The 12,138-nt window shown below is 38.6% G+C and overlaps 1 protein-coding gene across 2 annotated transcripts in view; it reads left to right on the forward strand.

Moving 5' to 3' along the window:
* The window catches only part of THSD7B (thrombospondin type 1 domain containing 7B), a 1,621,840-nt gene that overhangs the window by 828,499 nt on the left and 781,203 nt on the right, over nucleotides 1-12,138 (forward strand). The window lies entirely within an intron of this gene.

The following is a 12,138-nucleotide window of genomic DNA, read 5'->3' on the forward strand; positions in this document are numbered from 1 at the left end:
CTTTTCCTATTTTTCTTCCCAAGATTGGGTCCATGTGTCAGGAGAGGCTTGTGAGGCTGGCACACTGACTTCTGGGCCTTTGTCAGAGTCTGGTGGGCTGTGGCCATTTTGTTCAGCCCTTGGGCCTCTGGCATTGTGCCTGCAGAGATAAGACCAGCCTGACCTGAATTGTGTAGGTACTAGACTAGAATTCACTGATGAAATATTTTTTTTTAATTACAAAATCTCAGTTTCCTCCCTGAGGTCTCCACCAGCCTTGTTCTGTAGTACATGTTTCTTAAATTTCCTCCATTCTCTCGGAACCTACAAAGCCTGGGCTGTGGGGAGGATCTCACTCACCATGTTGGACTTCCAGAACCCAGCAAGAGAGTGCTTTGGCCCTAGAAACCTTTGCCATCCATTTCTACACTACTTTGGGATACTGTCATGTCACTCCCATGCCATATTGAACAAAGGAGTTAACAGAGGAGCTTGCAGACTTCCTAGACTATGCTCTTGGGAGCAAAGACCAAATAGCCCTTACATGGAGCTTCCTTATAAACTTGGCGTTTCTATCGCACCTCCCTCTTCTCCACTGCCTAGGGTTTATTTGTAGCTGGGAGGATACTCCTTCCACTTCTTGCTTTCTCTCTCTCTCTCTCTCTCTCTCTAGTCCCTGCTAATGAGAATCAGAGGAAGAATTATTCCTTCTGCTTCCTGTCAGGTGGGAGCTTCCCCCACATCATATCTTCCACCCCAATACCCCATGGCTTATAGTAAAACTCCATGATTTGAATTCAACATGTTTAATTTTGGTATATAAATGGAGAGCTTATAATAATAATAAAGAAAACTCAAACTTTTAATTTTGTTATAAACCTTGCAAGACCTTTGGAATTATTTTCTCACTATGGACTCATTGACTCAGTGTCTAGCATTGACCTTCTTCCTCTAGGAAGAGCCCTCCCTCTTCTTCTCAGGAGATACTTGATCTTCAAACTGGAGGGTATAGAGGGAAAAGACTTTCAAAGAAATGATCAATGCTTTTATTTAATGTGTTGATAATCTTACTTCATTACAATGCTTTGTAATCCACATTTTCTCTTGGTTCTGTGGGGCCTGATGAACATCTAGATCTCACTTGTTTCTGATGGTCCTGCTAATTTCATGATATCCATCAAATAAATCAAGCAGATCTGGAAAAATGCATCTACCTGACTAGAGTCAATGAGCTTTAAAATGACATCTCTTATATATAGGTCTTATTTCAAGAACATGTGTTTAATAAGCATTTATGGAGTGCTGTGTACCTGATATTGTATTATGTCTGGGGATATAAATTGAAAAGATGTGTGTGTTTTAGCTTTTTTAAAAAACATTTTGAATGTTTTTATTCATTTTTGAGAGACAGAGCCCAACTGGGGAAGGGTCAGAGAGGGAGGGAGACAGAATCTGAAGCAGGCTCTAGGCACTGAGCTTTCAGCACAGATCCTGATGTGAGGCTTGAACTCATGCACCATGAGATTGTGACCTGAGGCAAAGTGGGACACTTAACCAACTGAGCCACCCAGGCACTTGTGGGTTTTAACTTTAAGGAGAAACAGGCAGATAAAAGAATAAGTACAAGGCAAATTGATAGCACACACTGTAGAGGTATGAATAAGACGACATACAGAGGACAGAAAAGAACCGAGTTCTGTTGGGTAGTTGCAGGTCAGGTTAGGGAAGGCTGTCTGAAGAGGTTACCCCTGAGTTGGAGGTTGAGGAAAAGCTTGGCAGGTAGGCAGAAGGAGAGTTATGCAAACAAAGGCATTGAGGCAAAAATGGTGAGTTTAGCGTTTCAGGGAGTCTAAATAAATTTATTTTGTTTGGGAACATAGGAATTTTGAGGGATTGGCAAGAAATGCTAGGGTCAGATCACCAGAGGCCTTGGATGTCTTGTGAAAGAATTTGAACTTTACCTTAAAAATGGGGGGAGGGATATTGCAGGATTTTAAACATAGGAAGGGTATGATCTGATTTGCATTCCAGGGAACTTGCTCTGGGTATTATGTGGAGAATCAACTGTAAGGGAATAAGCCCTCTGGGAAACCAGATAGGATAAGGCAAAAGATGACAGGGGAAAAGGGAAAAGCAGAGAGTCAAGAGGTATGCAGTAAGTGACGATACAGGAGATGAGGGCTGTGGGAAATGAGAGGGAAAATATGAAATGAATCCAGAGTTTTGGGGTTGTTTGGTTAGTAGGTGGTGTTACTGAAGAAGAGGGAAGTAGCAAAAAGAACTGTCTATGTTTTTATCGGTGAAGTTGGCATTTATTGAGCATGAGCTGTGTGTCATGCCTTTTGCATCTGTACTCTTAGCTAACTCTTCCAAGAGAGTGCCCTAAGAGAGAAGGATCATTACTATTCCTCACTCTGTGAACTCCAAAGAGATTAGATGCTGTGGCCAAAGTCACACAATTAAAACTGTCAGAGCCAGGATTTGAACGCAAACTGACTGACTCCATAATTTGCCTACAAGTATTTTAAATTTATATATTTAATGTTTACTATCATTCCCCTTTTAAGGTAATGAGCACTCATTATATAAGTAACAACATACCTAAACGCAAAAACAGGAAAGAGTCATTCAGGGTCTTGCCACACAAAAAGCCAAATCTTGGCTTTATTGTTCTGGGTGGGTTGTCACATGGGGAGAGGAGTTTGAGATGTCTACAGGTTACACAGCTATCTTATAGGTGGCTGAATATTTGAGTATGGATTTTAGACTAGCAATCAGCCAGAGAAACCTATTTGGAAATCATCAGTGGACAGGTAGTAGGTAAACCATAAAACTGGAGAAAATATGTTAAAGAAAAATAACCAAAACTTTCTTCACTCTGGCAAGTGTATGGACCCTGACCGTCTACAAATACATATATTTAGATTTTGTCTGAAGAAATGAAAATATCAGTTCATGTAAGTAGATTTATATGGAATATCATACTTACTATCATGACAAAGTTTTTCTCAATGGTTCTGGAGATTTCTAGATTTTTGCCATGTTAGTCTGTTGAGAATTTGTCAGTGTCTCCTGTTTCACCAATAATGGGACCTCAGTCCTCCTAGAAGGCTAATTGAACTGTAAAAATGACACTCTGAGGCAGCTAAGTCTGTGGAAGCCTGAATTTGTCAAATAAAAGGATTTAAAGACAATTGTTTTTAAAGAATAGCTTGCACTCTTGCATTATCGCTTACTTTGTCATCCAAATGATTTCTGTGTTCTTGGGAAAATATCAGTATTCATCATTGTTAAGTTGGAGGAAAAAAACTGCACCGGGTTATTTTATGGGTGTCAAAAGCTACACAGAAACTGAAGAACACCACGAGGTGCTAACCGTGTGAAACAGTCTGTGTTCCTTGTACCTTGTCCAAAAATAATTGACTCATTAATTTCAACTATATCAATCTGGTCCCATTATGAGGGTCAAAGATAGGTTAATTCTAATAAGTGGATGAATATCAGTTCACAAATAGGCATGCATTTAGCAGATATTATCTTACCAAGAAAGCAATAATTAGAAAAATTATTTAGTGAGGTGATTTCAGGGAAAAATGCCCTAAATGAAACCCCTAGTTTCTACCTCAGGATTATTAGGAAAACAAAAACTGAGCTGTGTTCCTAAAAATGACATTTGAAAGTGGAATGCTAAGTAAATTTCTCTTCTCTATGGGAAAGCATTTCCAAAAATAATAAAATGTTTTCACTAAAGGAGCAATAATTTCACCCAAACCACAGAACACTGTGGGTGAAAAAATATGGGGTTTTGACATCAGAATGCTTTGGCTTTGAATCTCCATCCTGTCACTTTACTACTTGACTTTGGACAAGGAATTTCATCTTTACAGGTGTCTGTTTCTTTCTCCATGAAGTGGAGCAATACTGTATTTCACAGACTTATTTTAGGGATTGGACAAGAAAATATATGTGCAAGCATCAAGCACAGTCCTTCATGTGCCATAATTATTCAATAAGTTCTTTTTCCTTCCTGAATAACGGACTCTAATCAGGTACATATTGGCAAGGTCTCCCTTTTCCAAAAAAATGTTAATGTAATTTTGAAGCTGAGAAAAATAACTGTTCCCTCATACCAAGTGGTCTCTTTCTTTTTGCTTTTTCTTTTGCTTCCTACTAAGACATGGCTTTCTTTTATTTTATTTAACTTAACATATTTAAAAGCACTGTTTATACTTCTATTGCCAAGGGTAATCATTCATTTGAAGTAAGGCAATGTCCCATTGTTACAGTTATTGATGCCTGTTGGGGGGAATGTTAGAATTTTAGCATGTCTGTTTAAAGATTGCATTTCTTACATTTCCCAAGAGGAATCCTGGCTCCATCTAAAGTTCTCTGTGATCATATTTGTATTTATATGCTTATCCCCCATAATGAAATCAGGTTCATGAATGTCCCATTGTCCTTTTCTCCTGCATCATAACCATTCCACATCCATAGGTAAACCATAAAAATGGAAAAATAATTAAATAATTTTTAAGCGTTCAACAGAAAATTAATAAGAATTGACTATATGTCATGCACTTTCTTATGGGCAGAGTTCAATAAATAAGGCAGCATTATTGCCATACTCCAATGGAAGGGACGGATGTATGAAGAACCAATGGCAGATGCAATGGTATAAGGGAGGCATTGCGCCTATTATCATGGGTATCTGAAGATGATCCTTGTGTAGTAACTTACCACCTGGTTGTAGATAAAAGGTGCATGTGTTAGTGAGACTGTTTCTCTGTACTGGGTGGGTGAGGAGGTATCCAAAGAAGGCACTTTGACAGTTCTGAGATGGATGCCTATGTGGGTATTGTCGTATGGTTGGGTGCTAGAGTACTCCTTGTTCTCCTAGAAGCACTCAGTGCCCTTTGAGCTCTGGGGATTTACTCCAGGTTGCATGATTCTGTGACCCAACAACCATGTCGGGTCCCCATGTCCCCAGCTGTGGGAGCCATGTGTAAAGTAGGAATTGAGGATCCTCCATTGTGAATTGCCAACTGTGTTCTGAGAGCCCAGAGGTTTTTCTGGGACAGAGAGCACAGTGCTTCCACCCCACCCTCTTTGGCCAGAGCTCCATGACTTTAATCATTTTTAGATGTTGAGCTTCTGCATATGGTTTTGTTTCTGAGAAAATTGTATCAGAAAGGGTCCGATCATGCAAACAAAAATTATTCTAGATATTTAAGCATAGAGAATTTAACATAGGGATTTGGTAACATAGGTGATGGAAGATCTGAGAAGCCAATCAATAGACAATGTGGGAGCTATGGGTGGCAGCTGGAAGCTACTACCTTTCCAAAGTCTGGAGAAATAAGAGGAGGTAGAGATGTAGCCAAAGCCCAGGAGCTAGGTGTACTTGGTGGAGACTGCAATTGTGGCTGGCCTGCCTATTGGTTGCTACAGAGGGCAGGATGTTCAGGCAGGAGCTGGAATCAGGAAGGAAAACCCACCCATCAGAGAGACAGAGAAAGAGGTACCCTGGCTTCTCCTTTTCTGCTGCTCTCCTAACACTTCCTATTGTAACCTAGTAAGGGAACTGGGAACTTGTAGAAGGTAGTTCATGGGAGAAAGGTCATGATTGCATGACCATGATTGCATCTGAGCTTGACTGAGGTGACTGCCACTGAGGCAGACGTGGAGGTGAGCCCTCTATTAGGCAACAGCCAGCTGCAGGAAGTGTGGTTGGTGGAAGCCTCCAACTGCCAGCTACTTCAATTTGCCTCAGCTACAAAGAGCCTGCCTGCCTGAGGTCATCTGATGCCTGAGCTAGGAAAATGAACATAGGATGGCCTGGTCGTCAGATCTCCACATGGTACAACTTTACCAGTGATGTTCTTTCTAGAGCTCCAAGGTGGGTGGCCAGGTCTTTGTCAAGCAAGAATTTTAGTTTGACCACTTCTTCCTTCTTCCTTTCGCAGGTATTGATACCTAGTACATCTCTTGTAGCTCAACTCTATTTCAGTATCTGCTTTTAGATAACTTGAACTTGGACATGGATGTATTTATCAACTCCAACCTCGGATGTGGTCCAGGGCAGAGGGAGAAAAGAATAAGTTTCGGATGTGAGAGGGGGAAACAAGATCATACAGATTAGAGAATCACGAGAAAAGGGAGAGTTCCTTGTGCAGTGGAGAACTTGAGCACACCATCATAGAGGGGGTGAAAGGGTTAAGAGATTTGAATAGGTGAGTAGCAGGGAAGGGAGGTTTCTGGAAGAGATGAAGAGCTCAGTGGAAGGTGTAACAGTGGGAATTGTTATGTTTAGTGAAAGAGGTAGTGCAATAATTTAGGACCAAGGCCAGGTCCTAAATTCTGCTCGAGGGAAGGACTAGAAGCCATGATAAGAGCAAAAGATTTTTCTTTTAAACTTTGCAGCATCTGGGGAAACCTATTTCACAGTGTGGCAGAAAGAGGTGTGTAGATTTTAAATAAGTTTTTAAAACAAGATTTTGTACACTCTTTTATTTTGGTTTCTGCCTCATGAAGACCTTTAATCACGAAAGCCTAATTGAGCCAGGTAGAAAAGTCATTGTTCAGATACAGATTCTTTTTATTTTCTGGGATTCCATATTAGAAAGGAATAAAATCAGAAAGGCACTATTATAAGCAATTACATAATGGAATGGTGTGTTAGCCTATTATAAACTTTGGTTTAGGAAAGAAGTTGCACAGTAGTACACAAAGGCAAGATGTGCTTTTGTGTTTCTTCCAGAGTAGAGGTAGGTACTCTTCAAGCATGAATTTATCATGTTTCCAAAGAAGATAACTATGCTAAACATGCGAATATTTTCTTGTGGCTATGGTGAGGAAGAGATAGGAGTCATCAAAAATTATCCTGAACGTTTGGGAGCTTAAACTGAAAGTTCCTACTGATTTCTTAGGATCTTAGACAATCCTAGGATATATTGTATACACAAAAAGAGTATATGGACCATCCCTGATACTGAGGCTGTGATGTGGATAGCCTGGTGAGGGAACTGTGGTGAGTGCAGGAGGTAGTCAAACATCTTCCTGTCACTGTCCTTTATCTTGGCTCTGGGAACACTCAGATTCCTGAGACCAACTAGAGATTTTTCTCTTTTTACTAATGATGGATGCTTATCACCAGCAGTCAAATCAAAAGTATAGAGTCTTCCTGATAAAGTGAGGCCTTCATTGCTATGAGTATGCACATTGACAGTGACTTGGGCTTGAGAGAGTGAACGCCCCAAGGCATTGCCTGTTCTGATAGGAATCTAAATATAGTGACAGAGGAGATACCAAGTACTGAGACAAATGTCTGAAAGCCACTCTTAGGATTCTTTTATGCGTAATGTCATGTAGGAAAGGAGCCATAACCGGGAAATGCAATCATTTTGCTCATTAAAGAAATGAATACATTTTCTGCTGCAGTAATTTGATAATGAAATTTATATATTACAAGAAGCAGGAGTAACACCCCAGTACCTGCCTGATTGTCTTTAGTTATGAAGCTGATGCCAAATAATCAACATGAAAATAGTTTATAGGTGCCCTTGTTTTATTAAAAAGCACTTCATGATTCCATTTTAACCTACTTAGTAATTCATACAGAGTGCAAGCAACAAAGACATCATCATAATTATACATTGAAAATTGCCCTACTGGGATATAACTTTTTTATTCATATGATGTAGAATTCAGCAAGAATATGATCAGAGTTTGGCATATGGAGAAGAAAATCACATGCTAAAGCACAGTGTGCAGTGTATGATCCACAGATTCCCATATTAACTTTAGGACAGCATTAGAATTTACCGGCAACTCTCTTTCCTAGGACCCGATTGATGGACAATAAATATCAACAACAAAAATAATGGTGAAAAATTGAGATTTCAGTTTTTATACATCCTGGATCTATATGTAGCCACATAGCTTATTTAGAGTTTGCATAAAGTTTAACTCTGGTCACAGGAGACACATGTGAAAAGCTTTCATGTGAGAGTTTTCCTATAATACTCCTCCCCTCCACACACACCCCATGAGAAAGTTTTATTGCTGAATTAAAGGTGGGAATGAAGATGTATTGTGAACACACGTTCGTTTGGATGGAAATAAATGGAATAACTTTAATTTGGAATCAGCCTTCTGGCAAGGAGGTCTGCTGCCCTAATTAGAAAAAGACTGTGCTGCTGGCCAAGGTGCCACTATGTTCATAAAGTCATGGAGAAGCAAGAATAGTCACAGAATGAGAAAGTCACATTTGGCCTGTGGAATCTGAGGGTGGGCCTTCCATGAAGGATATGAGTATGCATTGAGGGATGCTTGACTTTAGCTCCATCTAGAACTGTCTGGAAGGCAAACTTTGGAATTCTGGAAGCCTCTTTTTGATGGATACAGACAATAAGCTGATAGGGCAAAGGATATCTGGGAGGCTTTGGAGATATGTTCTTTCTCCTGGAGCTAAGGAGATGCATATTCCTGGGAGGGGCACCGTGCCTTTCAGAGAGTCTTTAGTAGCCCGTTTAGAAACAGGTGGATATATGTCTGGAGTTAGCGTTAACTTTGAAACGGTAAAATATGCAGGTTTTCTTTTTTTTTTTTTTTTTTAATTTTGTTTTTTCAACGTTTATTTATTTTTGGGACAGAGAGAGACAGAGCATGAACGGGGGGAGGGGCAGAGAGAGAGGGAAACACAGAATCAGAAACAGGCTCCAGGCTCTGAGCCATCAGCCCAGAGCCTGACGCGGGGCTCGAACTCCCGGACCGCGAGATCGTGACCTGGCTGAAGTCGGACGCTTAACCGACTGCGCCACCCAGGCGCCCCTATGCAGGTTTTCATATACAGTATATTAATGTTCCTTTAAGAGATTTCTCTGTAGTAAACCTGAATAAGCGATGCATGGATATGATTGTCAGTTGATTCTCAGTAGGAGTACAGAAACTTGAGCCTGATCAGGACTTTTTGTCATTGTCCATGTGAGGCTGTCTATCTAAGTCTCACCTATCAAAACCATATCGAAGAGCATATAAGCAGATCATTGGCTTTTGAGATTCTTGTACATGACTTTGACTTTTACCTTAGACTCCAGCAGGGTCTTTTCCTGCTTCAGGCTTTTATTTAGATTGAATGAATACATCAGAAGTAAACATTTGGAATTCTAAAGCCGTGCAGCCCAACCTGGCCTTATATATTAGTTCTTACAGGAAAACATTTGTCAAAGTTATGATGTGCATCTGAACATTCTCATGACATTCTGTGTTGTCTGTCATAAAAATTTGGGCTGGAAGGGTCATTATGTAGAACCTCCTTCAATGTTATCTGAAGAACTTTCTTTGAGTACAGACTCCATTATTTATAGCATCAGAGGTGTAAGGGCCCTTAGAGGTCTTCTAATCCAGGCTGAAGCCAAACTCTTTGTGCAACTTAACTCTGGCAGATACGGTCAGGGCAGTACATTGGGCTGTTCTTCTTGAGATTTGGACCCTGGGTATCTCCTATTATGTAACCCAGTGTTTCTCTGTGTGAGCCCACATTAGAATCACGTGGAAGGCTTGTGAAACACAGATGGCTGTGTTTATTCAGTATTTTGGGGGTAAGGCCCTAAAACTTGCATTTCTAACATGTTTCCAGGTGCTGCTTGTCTGGGGACCATATTTTGAGAACAAAAATATAATATATAGTTTTGGGTGGTTCTTGAGATTTGAAAATTAACAAAGAGTATGTAATAAAAAGACATGCTAAATTGGGGATACAGTAGAAATTCTAATAACTTTCTCAAGAATGCTTCTCATTTTAAAATCTTAATTTTAGATTTTATTATGCTCCTTTGAATGTATTTGTTGAGAGCAATGAAGACTTAAGACCTAAGCATTTGTTATATATTTCTATTCACTTTTTGCCAAGGAGTAAGTCTGCCAATCATTTTGAGAAAGCTGTAGGGGATTTCGTTATGCAAAGTTTTGTTGAGGATGAAATGTTCTTATTCTCTTGAAAGTTTGTGCAGAGACACATTAGATTGGACAAGATTTTTAGTGGTTTCAAAATTCATAATTAATTTCTCAGTCTGAGATCACAAATTCCCAATTTCTTTCTCTTTTCTTCTCAGTTTTTAGAGAATAATATTAACAGCAGCAACAAGAGTAGCAGCTACTGTTTATCAAGTGAATACATATTTATGCCCAGCACTTTAAAGTTTAGGGTCTCTGAGTCTCCCAGTTACTCTGTAAGTTAAATTTTTTTTACTCTTGTTTCCTAGCTGAGGAGATTGATACTGAGATCATCATATAACGTACGTAGTTTGATATCCTAGGTTGCAAAGACTTGCATTTTCTTCATTATAAAACACATCCTCCCCACCCCCAGATGATATATCTGGTTCTTGAAGCATTTTGGGTTTGTTAACATCAATGTTAGTCAAAGAAAGGTTAAGATATACTGAGTGCTTACTAGATGCTATCCATTTTGTATGTATGATTTCATTTACTCTTCACTGTATCCTGCAAGTGGAGTAATGTGTTTACCTTATTTTGAGGATGAGAGTTCTAGAGCTTCAAAGAAGAGGAAAGGAGTTAGATAATTTGGGGGGCAGCATTTGAACCAGAGTCTTTCTGGCTCCTAAACGTGTACTCTTTTCAAGACACAATAGTGCTTCCCTAAAGTCTTGAAATAAATGGTCTTATTTTAATTGTTATTGAAGTTGATAATTGTTGTGGTGAGTTCACCTAACCATGGCCAGACTTAATAATGGAAAGCACAGGAAGTCTTATTGCTAGAGAGATTTGTGGAGTGTGGGTAAGTCCTGTCCTCACCCTGCCTTCCTGGTAAACTGTGTAGGGACTAGAGAGCCTGATAGTTATCCATTAGTGTTTTATGACTATAAATGCAGCCTTGCTCTCTGCAGTTGTCTTCTGCAAATGCGTCTATCCTTGGGAGGGCTAATGCACTAAAATGCCCTCCGAGATTGCATTTCATTCTCTACTGAAATAAGCCGAATGGTCTTTCTCTAGAAAAAAATGTTCAGATATTTTTGTGACAGAGTATTAGAGAACTACAGAAAGGTAAAAGAAATAATAGAACATTTGCGTATATACTATCACACTTTATCAAATCTTAATAATTTTCCATATATGTTTCAGTTTTTTAAATACTATGACACCTTTTTTTTTACATTGGAAACTTCTCATGTTCTTTGTTTCAAACCCATTTTTCTTCATCCCTTTGCTGAATTAAACACTACCCTCTTTAATTTGGTGTTTGAAATTCCAGTATGTATTTTTGTACTACTCCTGCATATATATGCATTTGGGAAAATATATTATGCTGTGTGATGGTTTTAAACTTTACATAAATGGTTTCATACTTTGTGCATCATTCTACAATTTGCTTTTCCACTCAACCTTATGTTTTTTGAGATTTCTCTGTGTTGATAAATGTAATTTTAGTTCATTGATTTTTGCAGCTGTATAATACCGTATTGTATGATTACACTAAAGATGATTTATCCATTTTCTTTTGAATGGCCATTTAGGTTGTTTCCATATTTTGCTATTAAAACAGTGATATCATGATCATTTTGGGGTATTTTTTTCTGTGAGTACATTTGAAAGATTTCTCTAATATGCCTAAGAGAAAAATAAAGCAAATAATGTAAGATACTTAGAAGTGAGATTGCAGGGATACAGGACATTCTGCATTTTCAATTTTCCTGTATGATTCCTATTTTCTAAAAGGGTTATACTAGTGGACACTACCACTAGCAGTTTGTAAGAATTCCCTATTGCAAAACTATAATATCAGATAATTAAAACTTTTTTCAGTCTGAGAAGTATAAAATTGGGCTGTTAATGTGGTTTTAATTTTCATTTCCCTAATTAGTGATGTTGAACATTTTTTCATATGTTGCTTGGCAATGAATAAAAGATGGTTTTATCTATTTTTAGGCATAAAAATAAATATGTTATAGCTAATATTTTATTGTATTTTAATTTACTGATTCATTTTCATCAGTATTTTGTGCCCACTGTTACTTCTTATGTCCTATCCCTTTATTTTCAATTTTTTTCTTTCTGAAGTGTATTCTCTCTCTTTGTTGAAATTTCCTTGTATTTGTATGCTTAAATTTGTTGAACTCAGAAGTGATAATTTATCTGGTT

Source organism: Herpailurus yagouaroundi, unplaced genomic scaffold (genome assembly GCF_014898765.1).
Source record: "Herpailurus yagouaroundi ecotype Mexico unplaced genomic scaffold, PumYag 140, whole genome shotgun sequence".
NCBI classification, from domain to species: Eukaryota; Metazoa; Chordata; class Mammalia; order Carnivora; family Felidae; genus Herpailurus; species Herpailurus yagouaroundi.